This window comes from Hermetia illucens, chromosome 3 (genome assembly GCF_905115235.1).
Source record: "Hermetia illucens chromosome 3, iHerIll2.2.curated.20191125, whole genome shotgun sequence".
Classification (NCBI taxonomy): domain Eukaryota; kingdom Metazoa; phylum Arthropoda; class Insecta; order Diptera; family Stratiomyidae; genus Hermetia; species Hermetia illucens.
Genome location: NC_051851.1, coordinates 78,597,701 through 78,620,048, shown reverse-complemented (window position 1 = coordinate 78,620,048; position 22,348 = coordinate 78,597,701). Strand labels below are relative to the sequence as shown.

The 22,348-nt window shown below is 37.6% G+C and overlaps 1 protein-coding gene and 1 non-coding gene across 2 annotated transcripts in view; one reads left to right on the top strand and one right to left on the bottom strand.

Annotated features, from left to right (window-relative positions):
* The window catches only part of LOC119650729 (paired box protein Pax-1), a 132,546-nt gene that overhangs the window by 70,106 nt on the left and 40,092 nt on the right, over positions 1-22,348 (top strand). The window lies entirely within an intron of this gene.
* Trnas-gcu lies at positions 11,143-11,224 on the bottom strand. Its single transcript has one exon. It is a non-coding gene; the product is annotated as a tRNA-Ser (tRNA).

Here is a 22,348-nt window from a genome sequence, read left to right as displayed (position 1 = left end):
GCTTTATCAAGCCGAAATTATTCCAGTATGAGCTAGAAAAAGTAAAATTTACTTACACTAACGAAAACAATGATAGATTATATAGTAATCTACTAAAAAGACCTTTGTCCTCTTGAGGTATAAGGAACGCCGTCGCACTTTCTACTGTAAAAAAAAGCCCCAAAAGTGAAGAAAAAAATCAAATAAAACGACTCATCCCATATCACATTTGATTGTACACACATTTTGGCAATAACTTGTGGATTTTGGACCGAATCTTTACCATTTTGTCATGTTTGTTATTATATTATGTGATTATGTGTTTTTCACTTGATCATCAAAGTATTTCCTTGATTTTGCTTTATTTCCCTATTTCGTGAAAACATGACTCCTAATCGGACAAATTCTCTAATCTTGGACATGAGCTTTTAAGGGTATGGCTGCTAACGATATTTTTAACATTCGTGTCATTGCGAATAAATTTAATTAATCATGAACGGAATGTAGGGTGAAATCACTTTATTTTCAACGTTTTTGGGCATGCACGCCTACACACATGTTATCATTTTGAACCCAGTAACTGGTGATATGTGTCGCGCCGTGTTGCTAGTTAGCAACAAAAAATTCCCACTTAGCAGTTCCGGCTAATTAGTCGCTAGACAATTCATGTAATTAGCATATTGTGTCTGCAGAAAATGGAAAAAGTAGAGCTGAACTTACGGACGCATTCTCACTTGAATTCATCGGAAAAGAATTATTATTTTCGATCAGTTTATCCATGTATATCTGATAAAAAACTCTCCTACCAATAAATAAAATTATGCGGTTTCCACAAGGAATGGTAGTAAACGTAGCTTGGCAGTATAGAATATTGAAAGAAAATTTCGCGTAAATTAATTTTAAGGATAATTAAAAAAAATATATATACAATAAAATTTTTATTTTTTAAGGTTTTAGTAAACTTTACAAAAAGCTAAACTTTTTTTATTCATAGTTGCTGATCTCAAAAATAGTCTTCTGCAAAAAACTTAAATAGATTAATAGGGACAAAAATAAATGTGGTACTTAAACACCACAATTATTATCTTAAACTTGTAGTGGAATTATCTTAAAGAAGAAACAATGACTTTACTTTAAAGCAATTATAATCTCTCTTTTTTAAAAAAAAAAAAGTATTAGTTATGTTAGTATTAAACTTGCAAAAAAAAATGTTGTCTAAATTTTGGGCCTTAATTTTTGATTAGGAGACACATAAGACATTCTCCTTTTTGCATTCAAAATTGACACACTTATGACAATTTTGATACACGATGCGACCATCTTTTCCTGCACAAATATGACGCCGTCCAGATTTGGCCCCAATTTTCAGCTTGCGGAGTTGATGATATCGAACGGCCCATTTCATAAGTCATTCATAAGTCTCTCTTTATTGTTCTTTCTTTTGGATTTGGAGTGGAATCAGTGAAAGTCCAAGCCCTTTACAAAGTCACGGTTTATTTTCCCATTATTGTTACTTGCTTGCCAAACGGCATAATTGTTGACCATTAAAATGGTGATAACTCTGCTTGATATTATTTCAGGTTTTCCCGTGACGGGATTGTAATTTATTTTGTAATGCTTGAATTATATAAGAACAGGAGATCGCTTCTTTCTCGAAACATAGGATGCTATAGTCAGAACAGTCTTAACAGGAGTAAAACCATCAATAACAGAATTTTCCTGTCTTTCCTTATTTGAAAGAAACATTTTTGGTAATTTTCTTTTGGTTTTTTTTTCATAATTCCTAAATAATTCAGACCGTTTGCTTTTAATTAATGAATAATTCTGTTAGTTTTGATACCTTTTGAGATGAAACAAAGTGGTCAGGGAATCTGAGCTCATTTTACTTTCCTGCATATATGAACATTATAAATTTTATGCACTTACTGAGTTGATTTGGATTTCAAATAAACGTGACAAAAACATTTTTCCTCCAAATGCGGCTAGGATTCCTAGGAAGTATAATCATAATAGTTTGAGTGAATGAATTAAGCTATAATACAATATTTGCTTTGTTAATCATCAATTCTAACCCAAATAGGAAGAAATACCCATTATTATGTAGTAAATTGCAATGTGCAATTAGATGCATTTAATCTAATGGATCGATGCAGGCAATTGAGTAACATTTACTTTTGCATTGGTACAAAACGCTGAATGTATGTTGCAGTCCGGGATTGTTGCTGAATCTAAAATGTACGGTCATTGTCTACGCAGAAGAATATCGTTCTTGGTTACAACTGACCGGCTTTACAAAGAGGAGCAGACTCCTTGTCTTGAACGGTTCGAGGTTGAAGATCGGACAAAAACCAATACGGAGTGGTGTTGTGAATTTCGACTTACTGTCGGAAATTATTCAATGATTTTTTTCCTTTTTCTTATGCGTTTTTTGCCGCATCCTGGCTTGAGATGGAACGAAGGCGTAAGTTCCATCTCAGGCAGGGTTTGTCACGATTTGGTTTTCCCGTAGTCCGTGTCCTACTTTCACTCTCCCGTGTCAAGGGTACTTCGAAAATACAACCACTGCAGCTTCATCTTTTAATCTCTTCCTTTGATACAATTGAAAAGAAACTAGTTTCTGTATTGTATTTTTTCTGTAATTCTTTTTATTTTTTATCATCATCATCAACAGCGTAAAAACCGTTATCCAATCTAGGCCCGCCTTAATAAGGAACTCGAGACATCTCCGTTTTGCGCAGAGATTCACCAATTGTATAGCCCTAATAGCTGTCTGACGTCCTACGCCATCCTTCCATTTAAGGCAGGGTCTGCAACGCCTTCTACCATTGATATACTCTTTTATACCTTGCAGGCCGAATCATCCCCCCTCCCAAAAGACCCATTCACCGCAGCCTACTGACCCAGATTTCATTTGGTCATGGCATCGCTCACAGATTTCGTCATTACATACGCCACCGAATCGTACATCCTCTTGCAGGCGTCGAAATTCTTCGCAATTTTTCTTGCTAAGGGGATTGACCCTATAGCTTTTGTAAGTTATCATATAATAGGCACTGTTGGCTGCCAAGAATTGTGCGCAGATTTCATCGTCGTTGTGATTCTCGGGATCGGTTTAAAAGTTTTACCTTCGCATTTTAATAAGTTTCAAAGTTTTCCTATCACATCTTTATTGTTTTCTGTTTACCAGTGTCATTTGATGCTTTTGCTGTCTTCATTTTTGAAGCGTTGCCACCGTGCATTTCATCTTATCTTTATCAATATAGAAGCAGTTTGTGTATCCTGGTTTTTTTCACATTATGTCAATATTGTTAGTATAGGCCAGTAGTTGGGATGTAGTTGAAGAAGATGGTGCCTTTCGAAGGTTAAAAGGAATATATGATAAAGCATCCTCTTGTCTTGCATCTTTTTTGCTAGCGAAAGGTCTCGAAAAGGATTCTACTTCTGGTAGTATGGGACAGAGAATGCCTCATAGTCAGTCATTAATTCGGGCGTGGTGTAGCTGGTTGCCTCCATATTTTAACAGTTCGGCTGTAATTCCACCGGGACTTGGCTACTCACGACTGTTAAGTCGATGAATTGCGAAAACCACTTGCTCCATGCTTGATGGTGTCAGCATTTGTCCGTTGTTTTTCGTTTGCGGAATGTCGATACTTGGGCAGCTGAGCAGTTTACCTAAATACTCAACCCTTGGTTTCAATATGCCCACACATTTCGAAATCAGATTTCGCTCTTTCTCCCGACAGAATGAGCAACGGAGTGTATATAATTAACTTGTTAGTAAAATTTCAGCGCCTGGTGCGGTTACTCCCTGCACTCATCTTTAGGAAACCGTTCCCTGTCCAATGCCTCTCTTCCAAAAAAGTGACATCATCCTTATAATGGACAAGGTATCGGCTAGCTGGTAAGCAGCGCGCATTCCATGAGAAAAACTCTGCCGGGACTGTCGTTGTGTTGTCAGTTCAGTCCGAGTTTCCTTCCATGGTTTCGTAACAATCGTTACCTCATGGAGTTGCTAGTTTGTCGTCGCAAGAGAGTGGCCTTCTTCCTTTTCCGTCTGCAATTTTTCGTTAATAGAGGACTCCCAATGGTCATCACGTAAAGGTGGGGACTAGACTTCATAGTAGAGCTGTTGGAGTTGCTTCAGCAGGCGTAAATACCAGCCTACACTTTCGCCAAAATTTGGCTTACATACACTAAAGTAAAATTGCTTATAGGAGGAGAAAGTGGAGGATCTGAAAACGAGGATAAGAGCAGTGAAAACGTTTATGAAACGAGTCCAAACCTAAGCTCCTTGTGGAACTTACATGACATGAAGGCATGTTCATTCATAATAGAAGGAAAATGTTGACGTAGGGAAGGGACTCTAAAAGCCGCACCTCATTAAGATCTGAGACAGAAGAGACGGCACGCATTGACGGCGTTCAAGCCTATGAGCTGCGCTAAGACCACTGTGTGCCTAGGGTGATAGATCACCCTAGCATAGGGTGTCACTTAAGGATTTTCTGTCCAGGCGGTTCAGTGATTAGAACGTTAGACTGTTGTGGGGGAAGGTCACGGTCCAAATCTTACTGGTAACCGAGGGATTCGTATCGTGACTGGACTCAGCTGCGAATGAGTACCTGAGTCAAAGGAGGGTAATAATTACGGTGTACAGTCCTGTAGTGCACCGTTACGGTCTTGAATGAAGTACTGTCTCTCTCTATACATATATCCGACTATTTACTCCAATGTGGTATTAGCATTTTATGCCGCAGGGTATAGTAATTCCATGTCAGGGAAGCAATTTTGGTCTACTATAACTCTGTTAATAATAATAAGATTACCACAAAACTTTTCGGTACAATGTTTCATACTATGGGCCACATTATGACAAATTAATTTCTAGAATTAACTCAAGGGAAGGTTTTCAATAAATTTGCGAAACGGGGTAATATACTATTAGCAACATTGTAGTTGTAAATAGCGGGGATTATTTACAACTAAAGACAAAACTTACTGCTTCGGAAAGTACTAATCAAGACCTCTCAATTTAATACCCCACATGGCAATGTTTGATGAAAAAAGGATAAGATTCACTGCATGCATAGAGTTCATAGTTCCAACTTTTTGACCGAATTCCGTGTTAATAGGTATAACCGTTCCTCGGAAAATTGCGTGTGACAGACAGACAGATAGACAATAAATTTATTTTAATAAGGTTTTGTTCTTCACAAAACCTAGAAGGCTAGTGTAGGTTCAGGTAACATTTTCTATTTGTGGTGCATTATGAGCCGTTTCGGCCTAACGAATCCTATATTGGAAAACGTGATCAATATTACATCAATATAAATGCAAATTAGTGAAGGCGAAATGAACATTTTGTATATTTTCAACTTCATTTACATTACAGTAGCATGTTTGAGCTAAATAAAGCTGTCTAAGTTCCGGACGTGCAGATTCAGCAGCAAAGAAAATACTATTGTACTCAAGTAAAGACGTCCCCTCGCCAAAAGCGCATCAAACAAGATTAAAGTGAATATTTTACTATTGTTTTAAAAATCACTTTACACATTGACGTCACTAAATTAACGCTTAAGCTTCATCAAAAGCAAATCACGTGACTTATCGACTACATCTATTTTTAGTAATGAAAATTAACAAATAGTTAATTAGAAATATTCATATTTAGTCATAAAAAACTACTAATTTATAGAATTAGAACTCCCAGAACTCAAAAATACTATCCCTGACGGCATCATTCATTAACGTAGTTCGTGGAAATTATTTGAAATGTGAGAATTCACCAATACTCGTATATGCTTCAGTACATAAGGCGGTATTTTTTGTTGCATTTGGGTTGATTCTAAATTTAAAGTCAATAAATGACATTGATGGCTTAAGGTTCCCAAAATTAGTTTTCAAAATCCAGTAATCGTCTGTCTTTGTATGTATTTATGTCTGAAAAATATTATAAACTAGGATCCTTATCCGGTCAAGCCATTCCTTTTGCTCGTAATTCCGTAAAAGGATCGTTTGGCGGTGTTATGTGATGGTTTCGGGTTCTAGGAGGCTAGATGTCTTTGCAAATTAATTGAGACTTATCAGCTCCGCAAACATCGCAACCCCAGCTCCCTGAATCTTTGTAATTATATTCTGCAGAATTCCTTCCTATCCTCGAACCCTCGCCCCAGTAATGGAGTGAAATATACTTCGACTCGTATACTCGTAAAATTACCTGATAAGACGGCTATGGTCTATCGAAATTTAAATTGAAAAAATCGAGCCGAAAGCGTACGTAGGCCCGACTTGCTTAACATTATCCCAATGAAAGGAAACACTAGCAGCGAAAGTAAAACCATTTCGGTCACTCCTTCCTTGAATAGGATGTGGTGCATTCACCATCTCTCTATCCAACTTGATATGTCTGTTGACTGATACCAGAAATAATTCTTTTTCACCCTTATCAGGCTTTAAGGTATCTATGTTGAACAAATCTTGTAGTAAGGTGGCGTTTTCCATTTCTAACCTCCCTTACGCCAACGCGAGCTATACGGTCCGAGATTCTTGTTAAATCTCCCGCATCAAAACTGTTTGGGGTTTTCCGGTAGTTCTACGCTAATATTCTCTGTGTGCTGCTTTATTAAAGCTGTATATGAAAAACAGCCACCACTGTTACTAGATATATCCAAGCCATCTTTAATAGCACTCTTCGCTGTGTCCTCGGGGTAATCTGGCAACACACAATTTCCACACAACAAGCGCATCAGCCTATGTGGGAGATATTCTACGTATGCGTCCAGATAGAATGATCAAAATGTCAGTGAATCCGTCATCCATTCAGCAAAGACGATAACTCTATTGCTAGCTATGCCATGTAATGGAATCCACTATTTCAGAATAGCCAACGAAAGGATCGCCTTAGAAATACGTGTCATAGAACCCTAGGGGAGGAGTGCAGCCTGTATAACGAGACGAAATTGTTTGATTATTTACACGGTCGACGTTTAAAACGAACAGACGAAATAGTCACCTTAATGTTCTTGTAGAATCCTACTGAAAAATTGCATGTTTAACACTTGCTCCAAGAAAAAAAAATACTTGGTTAGCCGAAGATTGATTTCCTCTGCATATGGATATTGTGCTTCAGCGACGAAACCCTTTTTGAACGCGAGGTACATTGGGAAACGTGGACGATGATTCGCAGAGAATACACCATAGATCACCACAAGTAAAACATTTAACGCAGATATACATTGCTTTCCACCACCACAACATACTATTTTCAAAAGCCTCCCATCGACATAGGTCGACAGTATGCGCAAAGTTTTGCAGGAAAATGGTGGCGATTGCACTTGCAATTGGAATAACGTGGGTCCCTTACCCCCTCTCACTTCGTTCTCTTGTATTATTAACTATGTACGGTACCCAGTAATTCCTAAATAGAAGATGGCGTATCAACCACAATTACAAGCCATCATTGCGCGGTCCTCGAAATGCATTTCAGCTTCCTCCACGACTTCGCTAGGAGCCCACACTCTGCTTCCACCATTTTACGCCGTATAGCTTTAGACCGACTCCTTTGCCAGCCTCTCAGTGACAGTAGATTCCATTATATGGCATTACAGCAAGAGACTTATCGCCCATTCTGAATATATTTCTTACGCCTTCTAATCAACATGCCCATGTGTGAATGATCCCTAGGCTACGTAGTTCTTCTGTGTACATTACTCTAGACACAGCTTTATCGAAGTCAATGAAAAGGAATGGAATGGAATGGAAGGTTATCATTGATTCGGCCACAAACATACTTGGCCCCAGCCGCAAAAGGAGTCGTAACGACTGGTTTGACAATGAATGTAAGCTAGCAACGGAACGGAAGAATACCGCATACCGAGTAATGTTGCATTCTCGAAGAACGCGGGCACGCGCAGAGACTTATCACGAACTCCGTCGAGCGGGGAAGCGACTTCACAAACGGAAAAAGGAAGCCTGGGAAAAAAAACAAGTCTGTGAACTGGAAAAGTACAGGGAGCAACGGCACCAGGTGCGGAGGTTTTACCAACAAATCAGCAGGATGAAGCCTTATACACTTCGATGAACATCCTGCCAAGACAAATAGGGAAATCTGATTTCCGGCAGAATGGGCATATTGGAGCAATGGGTTGAGTACTTTGATGAGCTACTGAACAACCAGAAGATCGGCGAGTTGGAGGTCCGGCCAACTGAAGATGACGGACAAATACTGCCACCACCAAGTTTAGGAGAAACAGTCCGTGCAATTCATCGCTTAAAAAATCATAAGTCGCCAGGAGCCGATGGAATTACAGCCAAATTTGTTAAATATGGAAGCGACCAATTACACCAAGTGGTTCATCAACTTATGCTAAAGGTATGGGACAGCGAATCAATGCCTGACAATTGGCAACGAGGCATTATCTGTCTCATACACAAAAAGGGAGATATCACACAGTGCAGCAATTATAGAGGTATCACGTTGCTGAGTACCATCTATAAGATATTCTCCACTATCTTGCTAGGCCGGATAACCCCATACGCTCAAAACATCATTGGCCCATACCAAAGAGGCTTCACTCCAGGCAAATCAGCAACAGATCAGGTTTTCTCTTTGCGGCAAGCGATGGAAAAACTGTTGGAATATGGACAACAGCTGCACCATCTATTCATCGACTTTAAAGCCGCTTATGATAGCATAGCCAAGGAACAAGACGAAATTAATAAGACTGACTAGGCTGACTCTGACCAACGTGCGAGGCCAGATCAAAGCAGCACGATCACTTTCAAGACCATTCGACATCAAAAATGGTCTACGACAAGGGGATGCCCTATCATACGTCCTCTTTAGCCTGACCCTGGAGAAAGTGATCCATGATGCTGAGGTAAATGCAAGAGGTACGATCCTCTTTAAGTCCACCCAACTACTGGCCTATGTTGACGATATCGACATCATGAGAAGAACTACCCGAGACGTAGAAACTGCTTTATCCAGATCGAGCAGGCGGCGCGAGAGCTTAGGCTACACATGAATGAAGGCAAGACAAAGTATATGGTGGAAACGTCAGCATCGAAAACCAACCAATCAACAACATCAAACCGCACTGGTCAAACAGGAAGAATAAAGATAGGAGAATACAATTTTAAGACCGTTGATAATTTCTCCTATCTAGGGTTGAAAATCACAACCGATAACAGCTACGATGATGAAATCCGCGCACGGTTGTTGTCAGCCAACAGAGACTATTTCAGCTTACAAAAACTGTTTCGCTCGAAACGTCTCACCATAGGGTCAAAGCTCTTACTGTACAAGACAAGGGATGTCTGGGGTTCCTTATTAAGGCAGGCTTAGACCGGATACCGGTTGTTGCGCCGTTGATGATGATGATGTTGCTGAGTACTATTTATAAGATATTCACCCATACGGGAGAGGCTTCAGGAAAGTCAGCAAAATATCAAATTGTCTCTCTGTAGTTGGTGGATGGAAAAAATCTGCAACATGATAGCATAACCAGGGTCGAATTGTACAAATGCATAGAGAATTCGGTGTCCCGAAAACAAACAATGCGCAAAGGCAGATAATAGCAGTGGGATCACTTTCGAGACCATTTACACAAGTGAAGTATCCACTCGCTCATTCTCGCTCTCAACTTAGCCTTAACAAAATGAAATCCCCGCATGGTTATTTGGCAGTCATCAAAGCTTATTCCAGCTTTAAAACTGGCTCGAAACTCGAAACGTCTCAGCATAGGGTCTAAGCTCTTCCTGTACAAGACAATGATCTTGCTAGTCCTCATTTATTCCTCTTACACTTGGGTTGTAACTAGCAAAATTGCAAAAAGGGAAATCCTCTAAAATTGCGAGAAGCGAATCCTCTAAAAAATGTTTGGCCCCCAACAAAACGATGGACAATTCCGTAGCCTATATAGCGATGAAATTTATAAGCGATATCACGACGCTCAACAGGGTATGATAGGCAATTCACTCAATATATGTATATGGTGGGAAGGTTCGAAAGATCTATAGGCATATTATCTATGGTAGAAGCAGAAGACGCTTCAGATGGAGCGGCAGCGTAGGTCAGCCAGCTACTAAAGATATCGAATTTGCGGACCTAGACGCAAACAAAGCCAAGATATTTACAGTTCCTGATTAAAGCAAGCCTAGACTGAACGTCGGTGAACATGAATGGTTTCATTTTTCGTTCCTCTTAATAGTTTCCAATATTCTTAAGTATGGGGTAGTATTGTGCCCTAACCATTACTACGATGAATATAAATTCCGCACTACTAAGGTTTACGCGGTTCCTTTCGCGGCACTCATACATAGTTTTTTCAGTAATTCTCTTTATTTTTTTATTTATGTATGTTCGTACAATATTTTATTGGAGATACTCTGCATATTGTACATTTGAATGTGAAGAATGCTTCATTCAGCATAGCAGCTACTTCTGTAGTCTAAGATGACAACTTTTTCTAAATTATGTATTCTAGAACAGAAAGAAAAAATAAATTTAGAAAGGGTAGTTTTCCCTCCCAAAGATCCATTACGAATTCTACTATTTCAATATATTTGAAGTGGTTTTTTCAGCTGTTTTTTATTTATCGCATAAATGTCAGAAACTTTTTCCAGACTTACTATAGCACTATTAACAAACCGTTGCAGAAAACATCTATTTTTCAAGAGTGCACCAGCGATCAGCAGTTGTCTATTCTCTCATCATAAATGTGCGAGAATCAATCCTAATGCGAAAAACTGCATTTTCCTTTATAAAATCTAATTACTTCTACAATAATACTTCTCAAGCCTTACAACCCTTCCTATAAAAATCTTAAAGAGACCGCCCAATGAACCATTCATAGTTGTAATAATTCAACGACTATCTTTCAGTATTTGCGAGAAATCTCTTGGCTAAATCTAAACTCCGGGAACCGATGAAACTGATAACCATCGTTCACTGCCTCGTAGTCATCCGCTTCACAGAATTGTTTCGATTAACTTGTGCGGCTACTTTTAATTACCCTTTTTATAGTAGGCAGACATCCGTGGCAAGATTTTCCCTTTAGCAAAAGAATTAAATAATTCAACGAATATGGAGCCGATGGGTAAGGCGAGTGATATGGAAATCGACTGATATATGTTGCTTGGTCCGACGAAAAAAGGGGGCTGTACCGACGAGGATGGGATTCGAACCCACGCGTGCAGAGCACATTGGATTAGCAGTCCAACGCCTTAACCACTCGGCCACCTCGTCGTTGGAGCAGGTTCTCCAGGCGCCATGGGCGACGCGCTTTGCAACTGAAAATCAAATGAATTTAAAAATGTCTGTTTTGATTCCACTGAATGTTATCACGGTAGACGTTTCTTTTTAAATGCCGTTTTAAGCATGTCTGAATTATCGGCTCACATCTAAAGATAATTGAAACTAGCACCTAGGCAGGCGCTCAAGGCGATTACAAGTATAACTGTCGTGATAGAAAAACTATGGCGAGGCTGAAAATCAACAATTTCGTCTGTTTTTATGATGAAGCTAAATTTTTCAAATATGAAGGTGGAAACCGTTCGAAAATTTAATACTGACGGAATGGAAGTTAATATATTTTATTTCGTGTTAGACTATTTTACTATTTAATTAGGTGTTGGTAATATGTTGATCCGATGTACGCTGAACTATGACCGTAAGAATACTTACCCATTTTTAGAAGCTTTTGGTAACTAGGAATTTGGAAAGCTATCCAAGATCTTTAATATGTAAATTTCTCAAACATTTAATAATGATTGCTCTGCCTATAACAGCTGAACATCTTGACTCAAATTACCAGTTGTTCCGGAAAATTTCGTTTTTCACTTAAAATGTATATATAAAGCTCGTTTCCTAAGTATAACCTCACTCTAAACATCACACTTTCAAGTGAATAAAACTATTGCCTTCAGCCACTAAAAGAACCTACCACCAAGTAAATTTAGTTACTTTAATAAAGTATGCCCCAAATAAAATAGGGAAAACGAAATTTAAGCCGTTTCATAACTAAAACTTGAGTATTGAAAATTTAAGTTTTTATAAATAAAACATAACGATTAAGCAGTAAATGTAATAAACAATTAAGTTACTATGATTATTAACAATTTGTTTAAGAAGATGGATGTTGCTGTTACCCAAATTATTTATGTTTCCAGGTACAGACCATAAGGGGACAACGTAAATATTTCTATTACTGGAAAACCTTCCGTTATCTCTTAAATTCTTCAAGTAATAATTGTGATTCGTCCAGATTATAATAATTTTTTTTTCATTTTTGAAAATGACTATTAACCTTTTTAAAGCCTGTCTGTCTGTTACACGCACTTTTCTCCTAAGCGGCTAAACCGATCCGAACGAAATTGGATGGATAGATGGGAATTATGAAATCTACTTCTCCGTAACCCTTTTTAAGGTTTTGTGTGAAACAAAACCTTATTAGAATCGAGACGGTGTCTGTCTGTCCGTCTGTCTGTCTGTCACACCCGATTTATTCGCAAACGACTAGACCGATTGTCACGAAAATTGGTGAGAGTATGTAATCTGGTGATCCCTTTACATGCAGTAAGTGGCGCCATCTTGTGTTAAGTTTAAGGGGGGGCTCCCCATACATGTGAATGGGGGGTGCAAATTTCTTTTTTACAGAATGTAGCCATGTGGGGTATCAAATGAAAGGTCTCAATTAGTACTTTTCAAATCTGGTTCAATATTTGATATTAGATGAAACATAGGGGAGTGAGGGTTCAAAATATGACCCCCAAAAAGTGTAACAGGTCTCGTTCTCAGAACCTATCCAACCGAAAAATCTGAAAAAAATCACATTGGTGCATCTCTACGAAATCTAGGCCTCAAAATATATCCGGTTTCGATATCTGCACAAATAAAGTTAATAATAGTATATTTCCACATTTTAGAAATTTATCCGGCACCCCCCTTATGTTCATCCCAGAAGTACAAAATTTGGCATGCGTGTAATGAAGAACATAATGCACAGTTTGATCAAGTTTGAAGAAAATCCAACAATTATTAACAAAGTTATAGGAGGTGAAACTTTACAATTTTTTGTGAATTTCGTGGACTCTGCAACCTGCATGACGTCATCATCACATATCAATTCGTCAATACCACAACGAAATGAGTTCTTATGAATTGGGTCGCAGAGAATTATTTTGTTTTAGTTTTTTAGTTATTTGTCAGCCAGACATGTGTGTATGTAGGTATATAATAGATGCGTGCTAATGAACTTTGCGGGTAGTGCTTAATTCAAATAGATATAGGAAGTAAATCCGAAATATGGGTACGATACGTGCATATATGTGTACAGTATTCGATAATAGGCAGTTTGTGTGTTTAGGGTGAGCGTGATATCTATGGCTGTAATATGTACGTATGTTTCGTAGTTTGGAAAAATATGAAGGATTATGTTGGATTTGTAGCTATATACGGACAGAAAAATGTGCGTAGAAGTTTCTTACATAAGATGAACACAAAACCTTTATACCCGAAGCGCGAGCTTCCGGTATTCCGACTTGTTTGTATCTGTTGTAGGTTAAATTCTTCGCATTTGCTAATAATATTACACTGAGAGTCCGAAACGTGAGGGTGACTACTATCAATAGAGGGTTTTCCATCAAATGATTTATTTAAATCGCTTTCTAAAAACTAGAGGGCGATGGAATTTTTAACTATGTGACACGGAGCTATCGTGCACTCGCCGCTCCTCACATCTTCTTCTTTTTCCTCAGCCTTTGTCCCGTTCCGAATTTTTAGCTATGTGACACGGAGCTGTGATGCACTCATCACATCACATCTACTTCTTCTTTTTCTTTAGCTTTTGTCCCGTTCACAAGCGGATCGCGGATATTCTCATTTCGGATGTAATCAAAATGTGTCACGCCACCAGTCCAATGCAACATCTTCGTTTCCAATACCACAAGACGCCGTTCATTGTCTTTTATAGTGGGCCAACACTCAGAACTATAGAGAGCGGCAGAGGGACGACATTGCGGTAAATTTTTGGTTGCTTATCACTCTAATTTATTATTACAGAAAATATCAAGGATATACGAGTAGAATGACAATTCAATTAAAACTTGAATTCAACTGAAAACTTAAAATTAAAGAATACTTCTTCTCCTTTCTGCGAATGACGAGTAAATTCTTAAGTCTTAATTCGACCAGTTTGGCCGAACGCTAGCAACTAACTAAGTTCAATTATTCACACAATTTTTCACATCAGTTGACAAGGCCTACTCCGCCACGAAGAGCAACGGTGGTCGCATCTGTCTGTCGAATTAACAACATTCGAAGCAAATTTCGAATGTTGCTAACCCTGCTGGGGCACAAGTTTTAGATTTGAGACGTTCGCTGATACATCGATCACAGAGAACACAAGTTGTGGAATGCCAGAATTAAATGCATTTCTGCTAACCCCACCCGCCTCAGCAATATATATATACCTGACCGGATACCGGTTGTTGCCCCGTTGATGACGAGTGGTTTCGCTAAATTACTTGGTCAGTGAATCGATCAAAAGGAATTGTTTTTTATGGTTAGAATTCATTCCTAAATGATGTATAGTATCTCAACCTGCATGTTATCGATATCGGTTTACCAAATTTTATTTCGAACGAATACAATAAAAATAGGAGACTACAACTTTGAAACCGTTGAAAATTTCTCCTATCTAGGGTGGAAAATCACAACCGATAACAGCTATGACGATGAAATCTGCGCACGGTTGTTGGCTGCCAACAGAGCCTATTTCAGCTTACAAAAACTTTTTCGTTCGAAACGTCTCACAGTAGCGTTAAAGCTCTTACTGTACAAGACTATGATCTTGCCAGTCCTTATGTATTCCTCGGAAACCTGAGTTCTTAACAAAAACAAAATGCTAACTCTTGGCCGCGTTCAAGAGAAGAATATTTCGAAGAATTTTTCGGCCCATACATGCGGATGAACGATTCCGTAACCTACATAATGACGAAATCTATGAGCGATACCATGACTGTCAGGTTGTGGATAAAATCCGGCCCAATAGGTTGAGATGGGTGGGTCACTTAATCTGTGTGGATGGGGATCATCCAGGCCGGAAAGTCTATAAGGCAATATCTATGATAGCGAAAGAAAGCGGGGGTTTTTAGGGATATCGAATTGGTGGACCTCGGCGAAGACCGGATACCGGTTGTTGTGCCGTTGATGATGATCAAATTTTGTTTCAGTTCCCTCCAAAACTTCCCGAGAAGTTTGCACCCCTCCTTCTTCTCATCGGCCATCTTGGCGTAGGGAATCCTATTGCATCGAATAGTCAGAAATGGAGTTGTTGCCGTTTCTTAATCGGTGTCTGCTCATCAACAACACTACGGGTATCCGGCCGGTACGTCAACGAAGCTTTTCATACGAAATTGTGTTAGGCCAGAGTAACGCTTTGCCTATATGGATCAACTTTTTGAGGTGTTCTTTGATACTTCTTTTAAACCAAAAAAAACAACCAAAAGTCCCTGCATTTCTTATAATTACTGTAAGGAATGTTAAAGGTTTCAAAGGTATTTACATAGATAACTTACTTACGTTACTTATCAAATGAAAAGCCTTTAAGAATACTTTCCGAATTATAAATTTTCATATGCACCGTTATAAATTTTAAAGTTAATTACAAAGGGGAAGAGTGAGAGAATCAGAAAAGGGTCCAATCACTTCATGGGCATATGGCATCTAAACTCTGAAATACCCTCGGTTACGATATCAGTTTAAATAAAGTTAATAATGGCATATTTCGAAAATTTACTGCGTACCCTTTAAGCTCATCCCATACTGGAAAATTTTGATGGAAATCCTACTACTACTAACAAAGTTATAACAGGTCAAAGTGGTCCCTTTCGCGTCAAATTATTAGTCCCTAAGAGATAAAACGTATATACATTACGATCTATATAAAAATGGAAACATTGTGTACCCAAATATTCTTACACAAATGATCAACAAACCTTTTACACATGAAGCGCACGGGTTATGGTTTCTGATTTGTTTGCGCTTAGATTGACTGGTCCGATGAGAGGCGATTTCTCTTTATGGTCCGTGTATATTTACTAGTTAGTGGCATGATTTGAGGATTTTACCATGTCAAATTTCGGTGCCACATTTGTGATGGTTAGTGCAGCGTTTTCGGCATTCGCCAAATCAATACTGACGTTCATTGTTACCCGAATTAAGCCTTAAGGCTATTAAGAAATTCTGCACCGTAACCTGTTGCTCTATTTGGATCGCTTTCAATCAGCTATGCACTGCACGGTTTTCAAAAAGTGGGTTGTGCCTCAAATTCAGGTCCTATTCTGAATTGACTTTCCTGTTTTCCTGACTTTAACCCAATAGAAAACCTATGGGCATCATAGTTCAGGACATCTAAGGGTACCACCATTTTAACAACATTAAAGAGTAGAAAAGGTCAATCAACGATGCTTTGGACAGAATTGGGCGTCAAAAGATAAATAATCTTGTTTCTAGTCTCCAAAAAGTATCAAGGATATGTGGTTCTATCATTTATGGACCTTTGAAAAAGCAAATTTTTTGAAATAAATGAGCAAATTTTTTGAATAAATGAACAATCTTTTTAGGATTTCAAGGTAATTGCACGTTTCTCACAATAATTATAGGAATTATTAAACAAGTCGAACTATTAAGCTGACGCTTCGGAAACGGTTTCGATTTTCGATTTTATTTAAGGGGGTTCCGCTAATGGCGTGCGATATTCCAACCTTTTTTTTTAAATTCTTTTCTTAAAAATTAAATATAATGTTGTCAATCCTTTTATTTGTTATTATTGGGTTGAATTATGATACAAAATGTTTAATTGATGAATTTAATAATCATCTGTATTTGCTTTTACGGTCGAAATGAGCTCCTCTGAAAGGAAATGGGTTCCACATCTCTATCTAGAACTTGCCTGTATCTCTCGAATAACTTCTTCTTTGATCTTATTAAATATTAAAATGGCGGAGTAATGAAGAAAAATCTTCAAAAATTGGCCCAATTATTATTATTAACAAAAATACAAAACCGCGATTCGAACCAAAACTACTGGTGTGCAAAATGTGTACAAATTTCAGCTCAATCGGTTCAACAAAATTTTAATTATGATTCCCACCAGTTAGAAAAATTTGGTTTCGAGGAAAACTCGTTTAAAATTTTCTATTCTACTTTCAAAATATATAGAAAAGACAAGTCGAGAAACCGGAAGCTTAACGATTCAGGTATAAAAGGTTTTATATTTCCCTACGTGAGAAAAGATGAGTGCATGACAGTTCCGCGTGTATATAGCTAAAAATTCCATTGCCCTCTATTTTTTAGAAAGCCATTTAAATAAATCATTTGATGGAAAGGACAGTATTGATAATAGTCAACCTCATATGCTTCACACTCGAAGTTTATTATATTATTAACAAATGTAAAGCCCTTAACCTACAACAGATACAAACAAGTCGGGAAACCGGAAGCTCGATGCTTCGGGTATGAAAGGTTTTATTTGTTTCGGCTGTGAGTATATTTGGGTGCACAGACTACTCACTTTAGTGTGATATTAATATTTAGTACTTTGGATTACAGTAAATTTACGCGGTAAAATCAACTTTGAGCTACTGCACTGTTAATAACAGTCCGATTTTGAACAAACTTGAGGATATCATGCTTCATACTAGAATCTATATAATTGCATTTATAAATCCAAATCTTAAGGGTGGTTTTTACTCGATTTCCCCAAAAATTTAGTAATATACTATTATTGACTTAATTTGAGCAGATATCGATATGGAGAGTATTTTCTGCCCTGGACACCGTCTAGATGTGATGATTTTTTTCAGATTTTTCGGTTGGGTAGTTTCTGAGAGTGGGTTCGTGAAAGAAATCATTTTCGACTCCTCCGCCTTTCCAACAAATGTCAAAACTAAGACCAGCATCGGAAAGTACTAATCGATATCTTTCATTTACAAAATTTACACCATCCTTTTGCATATATGAGGACCCTCCCCCCCCCCCTCTTCATCCCTTCATCTCCACGAAGAAAGATGTCAGTCACTGCATGTCTAGGCGTTCTTAGTTCCCACCTTCTCGTAACAATCGGTATAGCCGTTTGCGAGAAAAGTGCGTGTGGCGGACATTGAACCGATTTTAATAAAGTTTTGTTTTGCAAACAAAACTTTAAAAAAATCAGTTCCTGGAAAACGTCACATAAGGAAACCCTCTTAAAATACAATAGCTTTACTGAAATGCTCTCTTTAGGCTTTGATAATTAAGTAGAATGTATCAGTTCTAGGAATATTTTAGCCATTATCAAGCACACAAAGATCGATCGAATTAGTGCACTTAGGATGGGGTCCTTTTTCGAAATCTTGGTGCTTCAAAACTGCCGCCTTTTGCAGTGAACAAACGTCTTAAAGAAGTATTACAATGTGACGATTTTAAAAATCAATTTTTTTCTTTACATATTTCGAAAATATAATATATTGAAAATGTACTATCAAAATTGAGATGAATTTCGAAATATTTCTAAAGTTAATAGTAATGAAAATTAGCCGGCAGCAGCTATTTCAATCGTCCCTTGGTATAATATCCTCGATCCTATGCTGTTATTATTCAGCTGACTAAGTTCTAGGTATTATAGGTAGCAAGTGAAAAGTAGAGACAGTATAAAAGAAATAATTTTGGAGCATTTCATTAGTAAACTTTATTACGAAATTACGAAATTACGATTTCTTGCCAAAACTTTAAACGCGTTTTACTCGAAACCTTGTTTTGAAAGTTTCAGGAAAGCACTCATTAAAAACGAATTAACCGATTTTGAATGAATTCGTATTTTATACACCCATGCCGATATGAGCAACCTCAAAAATTTTTAACTTTCTAATAATTATTTTCGAATATCCAAGCCGATGGAAAACAACCCTAAGGCCAGCCGAAACAGCAATGGCTGGATAAGCTAGAAGGTGGCTTGAAAACCTTTCAAATCCATTCGGACCAAGTCTATCATCCAGGAAGTCATTGTTGTTCTTATCTCATATAGTTCAGTCATGTAGAAGTCGCCATTTCGTGTCTATCAAGTTCTTTACTGATGAATGGGGAAAAGTGGAATGTTTATTGGGGGAAAAGGGGAAATGTCTCCTGTTTAAAGACAATGCCGCTCCTCCTTCCTCTTCTTAAAAAAATAGACCTTTCTCTTTCTTGTACGCATCCTTATCATTCTCTGCCCTTACGTGGTACGGTTGAAAATTCAAACTTGACCGCGATGATATCAAAAAGTCCTGGTTTGAGGGACCGCGCCTTTTGAAGATTTATGAAAATAATTCGATTACTATTTTGTTTCGAAACCACCAAGTTTATATCAAGAAGGTATTCGTCACCTACCAGAGAAATGACAAAATACAATAGATCCTCACATTTGGACGAATTGCAAGAAATAGTCACCGATCATGTTCCGCCATAGATAAATTAAATAGGATCTACATGTTTTATTCAACCTTCTACAATACTGTAAATAACCTACAATAAAACAATTTCTTTTCTATTTTTCAACGAAATTGTAGTACATTCAGAAAAACTGGAAAAGATGACTTATCTCCATTTAACATTACAACAAAGAAGGTACAGAATACGATACCATCTATCAAACTTCAATTACCACTATTAGTACGTAGTCGCTACCCGAATCAGCTAGAAGCTAGGGGTCAGCAACAAAACAAAATTTTCGGTCAATTAACACAATTTAAAACTCACAACTCGCACTAAAGGATAGGTGTTAGTGAACCGCTTGTTTTTTGTTAGAAATATGTAAGTTCATTTACGTGTTCATATAAAAGTCACCCAATATATACATAATACAACGTACAATTTATATATAGCGCAACATATGTATCTAGACTCTCGTCCAAGCCCAAATGCTTAGCGGCAACTTCTCCGCACGTAGAACATGACGAATTCAACTGATTTTTTAGATAAACTTATTTATTTGGGAAGTTATTGCAACTTTTGTTAAATTGTGTACATTTCTCATAAGAAATGATTCTGATATATCGCAATAAGTAAAAGTGAAATTGGTCTTTTTTTAGGTGATATTCAGATATTTTAGACCAATTTACGTAATTAAGCAGTTTAATTCAAGGTTTTTACATTGCTATTTTGGTCTTTAGATGTCAAGTAGCATGACCGCAATCAAGGCAAACCTATGAGCTTTTAGGAAATACGTAATAAATGGAATCAATAATAATAAATAATTCATTGCTGGTATCATATGAGTTATAGCTGCCAGATGTCAGGTATGAGCTGGCTGTGGTCGTGTTACCTTTATATAAGATAAGGTAGCCGTTGATGACTTCTCGAGCACTGACTAAAAGCACCTGTCTATTTTTTTTTCATGCATTTTACAGCCTTTTCACCTACCATAAGGAACACAGTTGGCTGCCGAATCCAGTACCATTAAAAATTCATATCTTTTTTCGATTAAAAAAGTGAACTTTTCCTGAAAATTCTCCCTGAAATTATTTTTATACTAAATAGTGAACACCCATTAAGAATTATTCTTCCAAAACTCGCTGACTCTCTCAAAACACATTACATGAAGTCATCGCCTCAGAAGGTAATAAGTCATATCAAACGGTGCGTGAAAATCAAAGTTCCAATCTGTCTTTCAATTTACATATTTGTACAAGCATGTTTGCATATTAGCTGAATTTAATAGAACACATGTCGGAAAAAAGTATGCCCCAAAAAGTCAAATGGATTTGTCGTCTGAGTCTGTAGAAAATATTCAAGTGTCGCGAACCCAGTTTGTACCATTTCTTTTGCTGTACGCACCGCAGAAGCCCGAAAATTCCATGAAGATTTTTCAAGATGTTTTTCAACTCTTACATTTAGCCAAGGGCGAAAAGTCTTCAATGAATTCCTTGTAAAGAGGATGTGGATAATTCTGATGAGAAGATGGTTTTCGGAGATTAATTTTCATGATTGATTACTGAATTTTCATGTTGATCCTGAAAACGTTTTTCGTGAACAGACCTTTGTTTAATGATTTTGCCTCTAAATTTCTCATTGTATTTATAATTGGAGCTAATAAGTGAAATTTTGGAAGTAATGAGAAATTTGTTAGTGTTGTTTATTATTTCCGAGAACTTTATGCCACAATGACCTGTATTAAATCTAGACACAGAGCTCAAACAAATTCTGAACGATTTTTGTCGTGATCAAGAAGATTGAATACAGGAGGAGCAAATCTGAAGACTAGCGAGCACAGAATATCATTACGCATCCGTGTGATAAGGGCGAGGTAGCTAACTGCCCCGTGATCCATGTGGTTAATGTATTGGTGTGTCAGTGTGTCGCTTAGATGGTTTTCTTGTATCTTTCTGTGTTTCCCCATCCCATGTGATAAGCCATAAACAGCTGTGCAATGCCAGCCATCACATACACAGCACTAACCCCAGACCTTATGCGTCGACTTTTCTCGCGTATTTGCCGTAGACGCTCGAACAGTGCAATGAGTTTTCTCCATCGTAAAATTTTGAACAATGCGCTGAGACTTGATTCTCCTCCCCTTTTTCTTTTAGTGTTCCAATTGAAATTTTTTGTTTTTCTTTTTTCTGTTTTTTTTTGTTTGTTGAAAGTGGAGCATAGAACGCGGAAAATGTATTTTGATCAAAAACTTTTGGTGATTTGATTTCAGTTGATTAGGAGGCACGAATTAAAGAAACCGAGTTTGAGCAGCTGTATCGCAACCATTTTTTTTTTTCTTTTGCTTATAAAAAATTTTTGCGTTTACATTCAAATATCAATGTCAATATCCAATGCAATTTAATGTAATAAATACTCTCATTTTTTGCGAAAAATTATTGAAAAACCTGTTGTCAGGAGGTACTTCCCCCTTTAACGCGGTCAATTCTGCTGACTTATCCCAGGAGATTGCGATACACCTGCCCTTCAATCTTCAAGAGCTGTTTTTTCCAAGATTTCTTATGGCTTTGTGAACTGATCAAATATTTGAAGTGCTCCTATAGGGACGACAATTTTTAGTAATGACCACGCGTTTCCGATTAGAAAGAGGTGAGTGCTTTTGCTCAGCAAGCAATTTCTGAATTTTTCTTAGTATATTGATGGATTCATTATCCTGTTGGAAAATGAAATATATATCTATTAACCGATTTCCTTCATTCAAAACCCTTTCTTCCAGAATTTTCCTTACATTCTAAAGTTAATATCGTCTCCGCCATACTTAAAATTCTTTCCTCCGTTTTAAATGTAGGTAAAGTTCATTTGTGTCACACTCATTGGCGTGGCGCGTGACGTCTCAATCAAAGAAAGTTCAGAACAGAAGAAGCT